This window comes from Mus caroli, unplaced genomic scaffold, assembly GCF_978045245.1.
Source record: "Mus caroli unplaced genomic scaffold, Mus_caroli_1 scaffold_8, whole genome shotgun sequence".
Taxonomy (NCBI): Eukaryota; Metazoa; Chordata; class Mammalia; order Rodentia; family Muridae; genus Mus; species Mus caroli.
Genome location: NW_028227263.1, coordinates 126242445 through 126251023, shown reverse-complemented (window position 1 = coordinate 126251023; position 8579 = coordinate 126242445).

Sequence of the window (8579 nt, the reverse complement as noted above, 5' to 3'; positions counted from 1 at the left end):
CTGGGTTCTTTCCAGCTTCTGGCTATTATAAATAAGGCTGCTATGAACATAGTGGAGCATGTGTTCTTCTTACCGGTTGGGACATCTTCTGGATATATGCCCAGGAGAGGTATTGCTGGATCCTTTGGTAGTACTATGTCCAATTTTCTGAGGAACCACCAGACTGATTTCCAGAGTGGTTGTACAAGCTTGCAATCCCACCAACAATGGAGGAGTGTTCCTCTTTCTCCACATCCTCGCCAGCATCTGCTGTCACCTGAATTTTTGGTCTTAGCCATTCTGACTGGTGTGAGGTGGAATCTCAGGGTTGTTTTGAGTTGCATTTCCCTGATGATTAAGGATGTTGAACATTTCTTTCAGGTGCTTCTCTGCCATTCGGTATTCCTCAGGTGAGAATTCTTTGTTCAGTTCTGAGCCCCATTTTTTAATATGAACCCCATTTTTTAATGGGGTTATTTGAATTTCTGGAGTCTAGCTTCTTGAGCTCTTTGTATATATTGGATATTAGTCCCCTATCAGATTTAGGATTGGTAAAAATCCTTTCGCAATCTGTTGGTGGACTTTTTGTCTTATTGACAGTGTCTTTTGTCTTACAGAAGCTTTGCAGTTTTATGAGGTCCCATTTGTCAATTCTTGATCTTACAGCACAAGCCATTGCTATTCTGTTTAAGAATTTTTCCCCTGTGCCCATATCTTCGAGGCTTTTCCCTACTTTCTCCTCTATTAATTTTATATGGTTTCCAGGGGTGGAATAAATCATCAGCAACTAGGTACAATATGATTGGCGGAACAGTGCACCCTTTAAATTGATTGGTCTTTAGGGAATGAGGTAGTAGGGGATTACTCATCTTCTCCCTTCTGGCCTAAATGCTCTCTGATCTGCCTCCTTTAGGAGGGGAGGGGTCCAGTGGAATTTTTCAATGGCTCTGAGCTGACTTCTTCATTCCCCTCTTTTCTTTGGGCAAACTTCAATCCTGAAGCTATCGCTGGTATTCTGATAGCTCATACTCCCGGTCTTATGTATCTAGTTTTTTTTTTTTTTAATCTTCTGCTTTAAGATTATTACCTGTACTTAACAAAAGCAACCAAGCAGTGCAAAATGTGGGGGGCAAAAGCCAACAATAGCAGGAGAACAATTAGGAGTCCTAACAAGATGGATATGAGGGTGGTTAACTAAGAGGAGGAGTTAAACCAAGACTGGAAGTGACTCTGGTTCCACTTGGCTAACCCTTCTCTCACCTTGGCCATTGACTCTTTAACTACTCCCAGAATGGTCTCAAGTACATGGTTCCTGATGTTTCACACCCCCAGGTAGCACAGAAGAAAAGGTTGGCTCCCTAACACTGATAGACCTGCTGCTGGCTTCTCCCACATACATGGGGGTTTCTCACAGGACACTTTTCAACTTTGGGTGTCCACAACCTAAGCCCCTCCCTCCAAGGCCACTTCTGGGACACAGTTTATATTTACAAGTCCCTTATTCCCCACAATCCCTACCACTGTGTCTCCAGGGTAGTGATACCCTAGAAGTCAAGGCCTACTGCTAAATCACAAAGATTAAAACAGGGTACAATACACCAAATACAATGCAGGTAGTGGACCAAGCCACATCACCAGTGGCTGAGAGCACTTGCCAAGTCACCCTGGTAGGGTTGTAGGGGATGCCCAGGTCCAGTGCTGGAAGATAAACCATAGTTGTCTCGTGGTTTCTCTGGCCTTGCAGAAGGGCTCTTGCTAGGGTGTCTGGCTGCTATCTAGTCATCAGGCGCGGGTACTGATCTGATTTGAACCCAGGCAGTTACTCCATCCACTTTAATGGAGGTTAGGGTGGTCAACAACACCAGGAATGGCCCTTTCCAGTTTTCTTCCAAGTGTTCAGCACAATGTCTCTTGACATATATTCAATCTCCAACTTGGTACTTGTGTGGAACCTCTGGGGTACCTGTGTTATACACTACACTAAGTTTAGGCCACAATTCCAGGTGGCTGTTCTGGAAAGCTTGGAATCGAGCCATAAGCCTGAAAAGTCACTCTCAGTGGATCAAGAGCCAGGGTCAAGCGAGTGGGTGTCCCATGCTGGTTCTTGAAAGGGGTCAGGTTAAAATGGTAGAGGTTGTTCAGGGCCAAGGGGAAGGGCACCAGCCAGTGCAAGCCAGTATCCAAGGTCAATTTAGTTAAGGTCTTTTGTAGGGTTCTGTTTATTTTCTCTACCTGCCCTGAGCTCTGGGGATGGTACACACAATGGGGCTTCCAATTAGTCCCCAATATCTCTGCCAATCCCTGATTTACCTTAGAGACAAAAGCAGGACCATTGTCCAGTCTAATAACCTTTGGCACTCTGAACCTCTGGAAAATTTCTTCTAATATCTTCTTAGCTACCAAAAGCCTCAACTCATCTAGAGAAAATACCTACAAACACTAGAAGGTATTTGCAATTATATCTCTCTCTCTCTCTTAATGTCCTAGGCTGTGAATAATACTCACAGTTGCCAGCTTCATTAGGGTATTCAAGAGGTCCAAGATTTCTGTTTGTTTCCTCTAATGTGAGAAGTCCTCTGCTTTGGCATAAAGTCCTGTGGATGTGGGCTGTTGCAAAGGCATGCCTGCTATCTGTGTGGATGTTAATTTTCTTGCTGGCTCCAAATTCCAGGGCTTTGGTGAGGGCAGTTAGCTCCATTTTCTTCATCAACATGCCAGGGGATAGAGGTGTCAGGGGTAGAAATTCTGCCTAGATGACATTTGTGCTGTCCACCACAGCAGCACCTGCTTGTCTCTGACCTTCATGGAGAAAACTGCTCCCATCTGTAAACCAGATAGCTTCGACTTTCAACAGGTTAGCTGTGGCCTGTCAGGCATGAAGTGTGTCTGGTCCCCCATTTTGGAGAGTATGCCTCACCCAAACAGAGGGTAGAAACAGTCTGGGGCGACCCTAAATGAATGAGATACCCAGATCACCCCTAGGTCCACTGTTTTTTGGGTAGTCAATGAATACATTTTGGTGCCAGAGGCTTCTTGGATCCAAGATCTTTTCTTGGAAATGGGGCCACCGCCTTGGAGGGCCAAGTGTTGAGCCTCTGTGTCCACTAAGAATTGTGTGTGTTTCTCCTCCACTCTCAGAGTTACCCTGGGTTCAGAGAGGGGGTCTGAACCATGTCTCCTCTAGTCATTATCTTCACCCAGGACTAAGACCTTGCCTTTGGGGGTGCTTTTCCCAAGGCCTGGGACTTCCTGTTTCCCGCTTCCATTTGTCAGGGCACTCTTGGGTCCAGTGACTTCTTTCCTTGTAGTATGTGCACTGGTCCTTTTAAAGGGGTTTTCTGTCTTTAGTTGGAATCTCTCTTCTCTGCTTTCTCTAACTACTGTATCCCAGACTCTTTGTAGGTTCCTTCCCTGTTGCTTTTCTTTTTTTCTCTTTCTCTGCTCCCCTTCTTTCTCTGTCTCCCTGTAATGGTAGACTTTCTCAGCAATCTGCACTAAATCCCTCAATACCTTATCCTGTTTTTCCAGTCTCTGAAGCTTTTTTCTGATATCTCTAATAGCCTGGTCTATAAGAGCCTTTGTCACAGTAGTTTTATGCTTTTTGCTGCTGGGGTCATAGGGTGTATATTGGTGGAATGCCTCCACGAGCCACTCTAGAAAGGCTGCAGACAATTCATCTGGTTTCTGCTTAATCTCACATACCTTGGTCAAATTTGTGGATCATCATGAAGCCCCCTAGAGACCTGCCAGTGGAGTCTGGTGGCAGACCTTTAGGTGCACCTTAGCTTTTGCCATATTAAAGTACCAGTCAGGTCCAGTTAGGGAAAGCCCACTGTCCATGACAGCCTGGTCAATCAATGGTGCACACATGTCTGAGGGGGTATTATTTCTGGCTTCTGGCTCCTTACATTATAAATAAAACAGTCTCAAAGAGAATAACCAGCCCTTTGGAAAAAGATGGATGGGGGACAGTGGAGGCAGCATGCAAAGAATTGTAATTTTCCAGGCTCAACCTTTTCCTGAGATTTTACCAAGCCTTTTCCCTCAGCTACTTCATCTGACTCATGGTAGGTAGATTTCTATCACCCCATTCTCTATGGTTCTTTATGGCCATCTCTCTATCACACCATTCTCTTCCCTTTCTTCAGATAAAGCCCTTACAAATGACTCAGAGTCTTTTCTTTCATCTTCCAAAGATTGGGACATTCCTTTACGTATCCATACTGACTTTTCAGTTCCTTGAGGAAAAACATAAGCACACCCTTGGCTCCAGTGAATTACTGAACCTGAGACATTCCACTGCCTTGACATAACCTCTTTAATGGACCTTGAACATGAATTCATTCAGAGAGGTCCTAAAACACTCTGCAGCAGTAAGACCATCCTTGCTCAAATTTAAAAATTTAAAATATGTAAAATAGAAGAAAAATATTATTAGGAGTAGCCATAGAATCTTACCCTTCCTCCCTCCCTCCCTCCCTCCCTCCCTCCCTCCCTCCCTCCCTCCCTCCCTCCCTCCCTCCCTCCCGCTCTCTTGCTACATTCCAAATGTTTGTCCCCCCTCCCAGTCCCCACTCCCAGAGTTCTTCACCTAGTATCCCTTTCCCTTGCCTCTGAGGTGTTCCCCTTCACCTTACCTCACACCCACCCACTCCTGGCCATCTACCTTTCCTGGGTTATTAAAGTTCTACAGGTTTAGGTTCATCCTCTCTTACTTAAGCAAGACAAGGCAGTCCTCTGCTACATATATGCTCTTTGGTTGGTGGCCTACTCTCTGAGAGCACCTACGTGTCTGGGTTAGATGACACTGTGGGTCTTCCTATGGGGTTTATATCCCCATCAGCTCCTTCAATCCTTCCCCTAATTCTTCCATAGGAGTCTCTGACTTCAGTATAATGGTTGGCTGTAAGTATCTGCATCTATCTGCATCTATCTCAATCAACTGCTGGTAGAGCCTCTTAGAAGACAGCCATGCTGGGCTCCTGTCTGCAAGCACATGTTTAAGTTGCTTATTAGTTCTTTCCACAAAAGATTGACACAAAATATAGAATGCTTTTGATTGGTGCTAAACCTAAACATTGCAAGAAAAAGACCAGTTTTATAATTTTTGAGCTAAATTTCAAATAACTGGCCAGGAGGATGGACTCTGGTCCTGTTAATTCCTTGAGATCCCAGAAAATGGCAATGAGTCACATTTTGCAATGGCTTAACAAGGCAAAATCACAAGGCCACTGCATTTCTCATCAGGTCCAATTAGGGGCAAGCATATATCCTGAAATACTTCCTACATACATGTGTTCAAACAATATCTGGTGAAGTTATCTCCCAGAAACAACAACCTCCAGGATACAGGAAGTTATTTGTTCTTGGGCAAGTGGGGCTTATGGGTTAACTTTGATCATTACAGTGGGTTATAGTTGGCAACATTTCTGGGAAGGCTTTGTAGTGTATGCAGGATCATTGTTAGTGTTAAGTATTTACAAAGGCCTAAAGCAGCAAAATCTCTGAGTAAAAGGATGATAATGTTCTTAACTGCTACTCATGATAGAGGAAAACAAAATGAGCAAAGAATAAGTGTCCAGAATGACATGAATATATTTTAATTTCCCAAATCTGCGGATATAAGTAACATCCATGTGACAGATATGACTTGGCAATAGTCCTTGGGGAATCACGGCATAAGAGGGTAGAGGTGGGTATTAGCTTTTACACATGAAGGGCATCCATTAACTGTCAGGAGAGACTGCTCTTTAGTTAGTTTGAAGACTGGTTTTAATGCTGAAGTGTTTTGATGAAAGTGTGCATGGAATTTTCATGTATCCTTTAGGTTTTTAATACCTAGGAAAAGAGTCAGTATTAAAAGGGAATTCATCTTTGCATTGCCCTGATAAAACGGTCCTGGAAGATTGGAATGTCACCTAATATAGCAAAAAATAAACTTGATTCTCTCATATCTGTAATCTTTCTTGAATTAATGTAGTAAAACATGAACAGAAGTGTATGATGAAGTGATCTGTGCTGTTTCTAGATGCTCCGCTGTCAAGACTGTATATTCTGCCAGTAGAATAGAAATTTAGTGGTTTACAGTTACATTGTGAGGCTATGTAAATCATTCATAATTCTCTAAATTGTACAGAAGCACCCAGGAGGATGCTTGAATCTCACTCAGAAGTCCCCATTAGCTAAGCATCTTTCTTACTACATTAGTGGTACCACTGGCCCTCCTTTTCCTCCTTGTCTGTATTCTCAATTCTTTATTTACAGAAAGAATTAACTCAGTCATGCTCATGGTCCTAAGAAGGGGAAATAAAATAGAATTTTGAATAATTGGAATAGGGTTATAGAATCCAGTCATTGAAGAGTTGTTATAGGGTCCAATAATTTAAGAAGTATTATAGAGTCCAATCACTGAAGAAGTGTTACAGGGTCCACACAAATCCACACAACTTAAAAAGAGGTGAATGCAGATGACAAAAATTTATTGCAATCAAGCTGCTATTGATTGATCAAGGCTGTGGAACAGAAATAAGAATTTAGTGATAGAAACTGCCTTATATTCTTGATCTCTGTCAACTGATGCAGTACTTAGGTTTTTCAGTACAACCAATCAAATCCATTTGCTCTTTTTTATTTATTTTACAATTTTTTATTAGATATTTTCTTCATTTACATTTCAAATGCTATCCTGAAAGTCCTCTATACCCTCCCAATGCCCTACTCTCCAACTCACCCACTTTGCTTCTTGGCTCTGGCATTCCCCTGTACTGGGGCATATAAAGTTTGCAAGACCAAGGGGTCTCTCTTCCAAATGATGGCCAACTAGGTCATCTTCTGCTATATATGCAGCTACGGACACAAGCTCCAAGGGTACTGGTTAGTTCATATTGTTGTTCTACCTATAGGGTTGCAGAATACTTCAGCTCCTTGGGTACTTTCTCTAGCTTCTCCATTGGGGAGCCTGTGTTCCATCCAATAGGTGACTGTGAGCATCCACTTCTGTATTTGTCTGGCACTGGCATAGCCTCACAAGAGACAGCTATATCAGGGTCCTGTCAGCAAAATCCTGCTTGCATATGCAATGGTGTCTACGTTTGGTGGTTGATTAGGGGATGGATCCTCAGGTGGGGCAGTCTCTGGATGGTCCATCCTTCAATCTAAGCTCCAAACTTTGTCTTTGTAACTCCTTCCATGGGTATTTTGTTCCCGATTCTAAGAAGGAATGAAGTATCCACTCTTTGGTCTTCCTTCTTCTTGATTTTCTTGTGTTTTGCAAATTGTATCTTGGATATTCTATGTTTCAGGGCTAATATCCATTTATCAGTGAGTGCATATCATGTGAGTTCTTTTATGATTGAATTACCTCACTCAGGATGATGCCCCCCGGGTCCATCCATTTGCCTAGGAATTTCATAAATTCATGGTTTTTAATAGCTGAGTAGTCCTCGATTGTGTAAATGTACCACATTTTCTGTATCCATTCCTCTGTTGAGGGACATCTGGGTTCTTTCCAGCTTCTGGCTATTATAAATAAGGCTGCTATGAACATAGTGGAGCATAGGTCCTTCTCACCAGTTGGATCATCTTCTGGATATATGCCCAGGAGAGGTATTGCTGGATCCTTTGGTAGTACTATGTCCAATTTTCTGAGGAACCGTCAGACTGATTTCCAGAGTGGTTGTACAAGCTTGCAATCCCATCAACAATGGAGGAGTGTTCCTCTTTCTCCACATCCTCGCCAGTATCTGCTGTCACCTGAGTTTTTGATCTTAGCCATTCTGACTGGTGTGAGGTGGAATCTCAGGGATGCTTTGATTTGAATTTCCCTGTTGATTAAGGATGATGAACATTTTTTCAGGTGCTTCTCAGCCATTCGGTATTCCTCAGGTGAGAATTCTTTGTTTAGCTCTGAGTCCCATTTTTAAATGTGGTTAATTGATTTTCTGGGGTCCAGTTTCTTGAGGTCTTCGTACATATTGGATATTAGTCCCCTATCTGATTTAGGATAGGTAAAGATGCTTTCCCAATCTGTTGGTGGCCTTTTTTTTTTTCTCATTGACGGTGTCTTTTGCCTTGCAGAAGGTCTGCAATTTTATGAGGTCCCATTCGTCGATTCTCGATCTTACAGCATAAGCCATACCTGTTTTATTCAGTAATTTTTCCGTGTGCCCATATCTTCGAGGCTTTTCCCCACTTTCTCCTCTATAAGTTTCACTGTCTGTGGTTTTATGTGGAGTTCCTTGAACCACTTAGATTTGACCTTAGTACAAGGAGATAGGAATGGATCAATTTGCATTCTTCCACATGATACCCATCTGTTGTGCCAGCACCATTCTTGAAAATGCTGTCTTTTTTCTTCTGGATGGTTTTAGCTCCCTCGTCAAAGATCACGTGACCATAGGTGTGTGGGTTCATTTCTGGGTCTTCAATTCTATTCCATTGGTCTATTTGTGTGTCCCTATACTAGTACCATGCAGTTTTTTTTTTTTAATCACAATTGCTCTGTAGTACAGCTTGAGGTCAGTGATGGTGATTCCCTCAGAGGTTCTTTATCATTGAGTAGAGTTTTTGCTATTCTAGTTTTTTTTGTCATTCCAGATGAA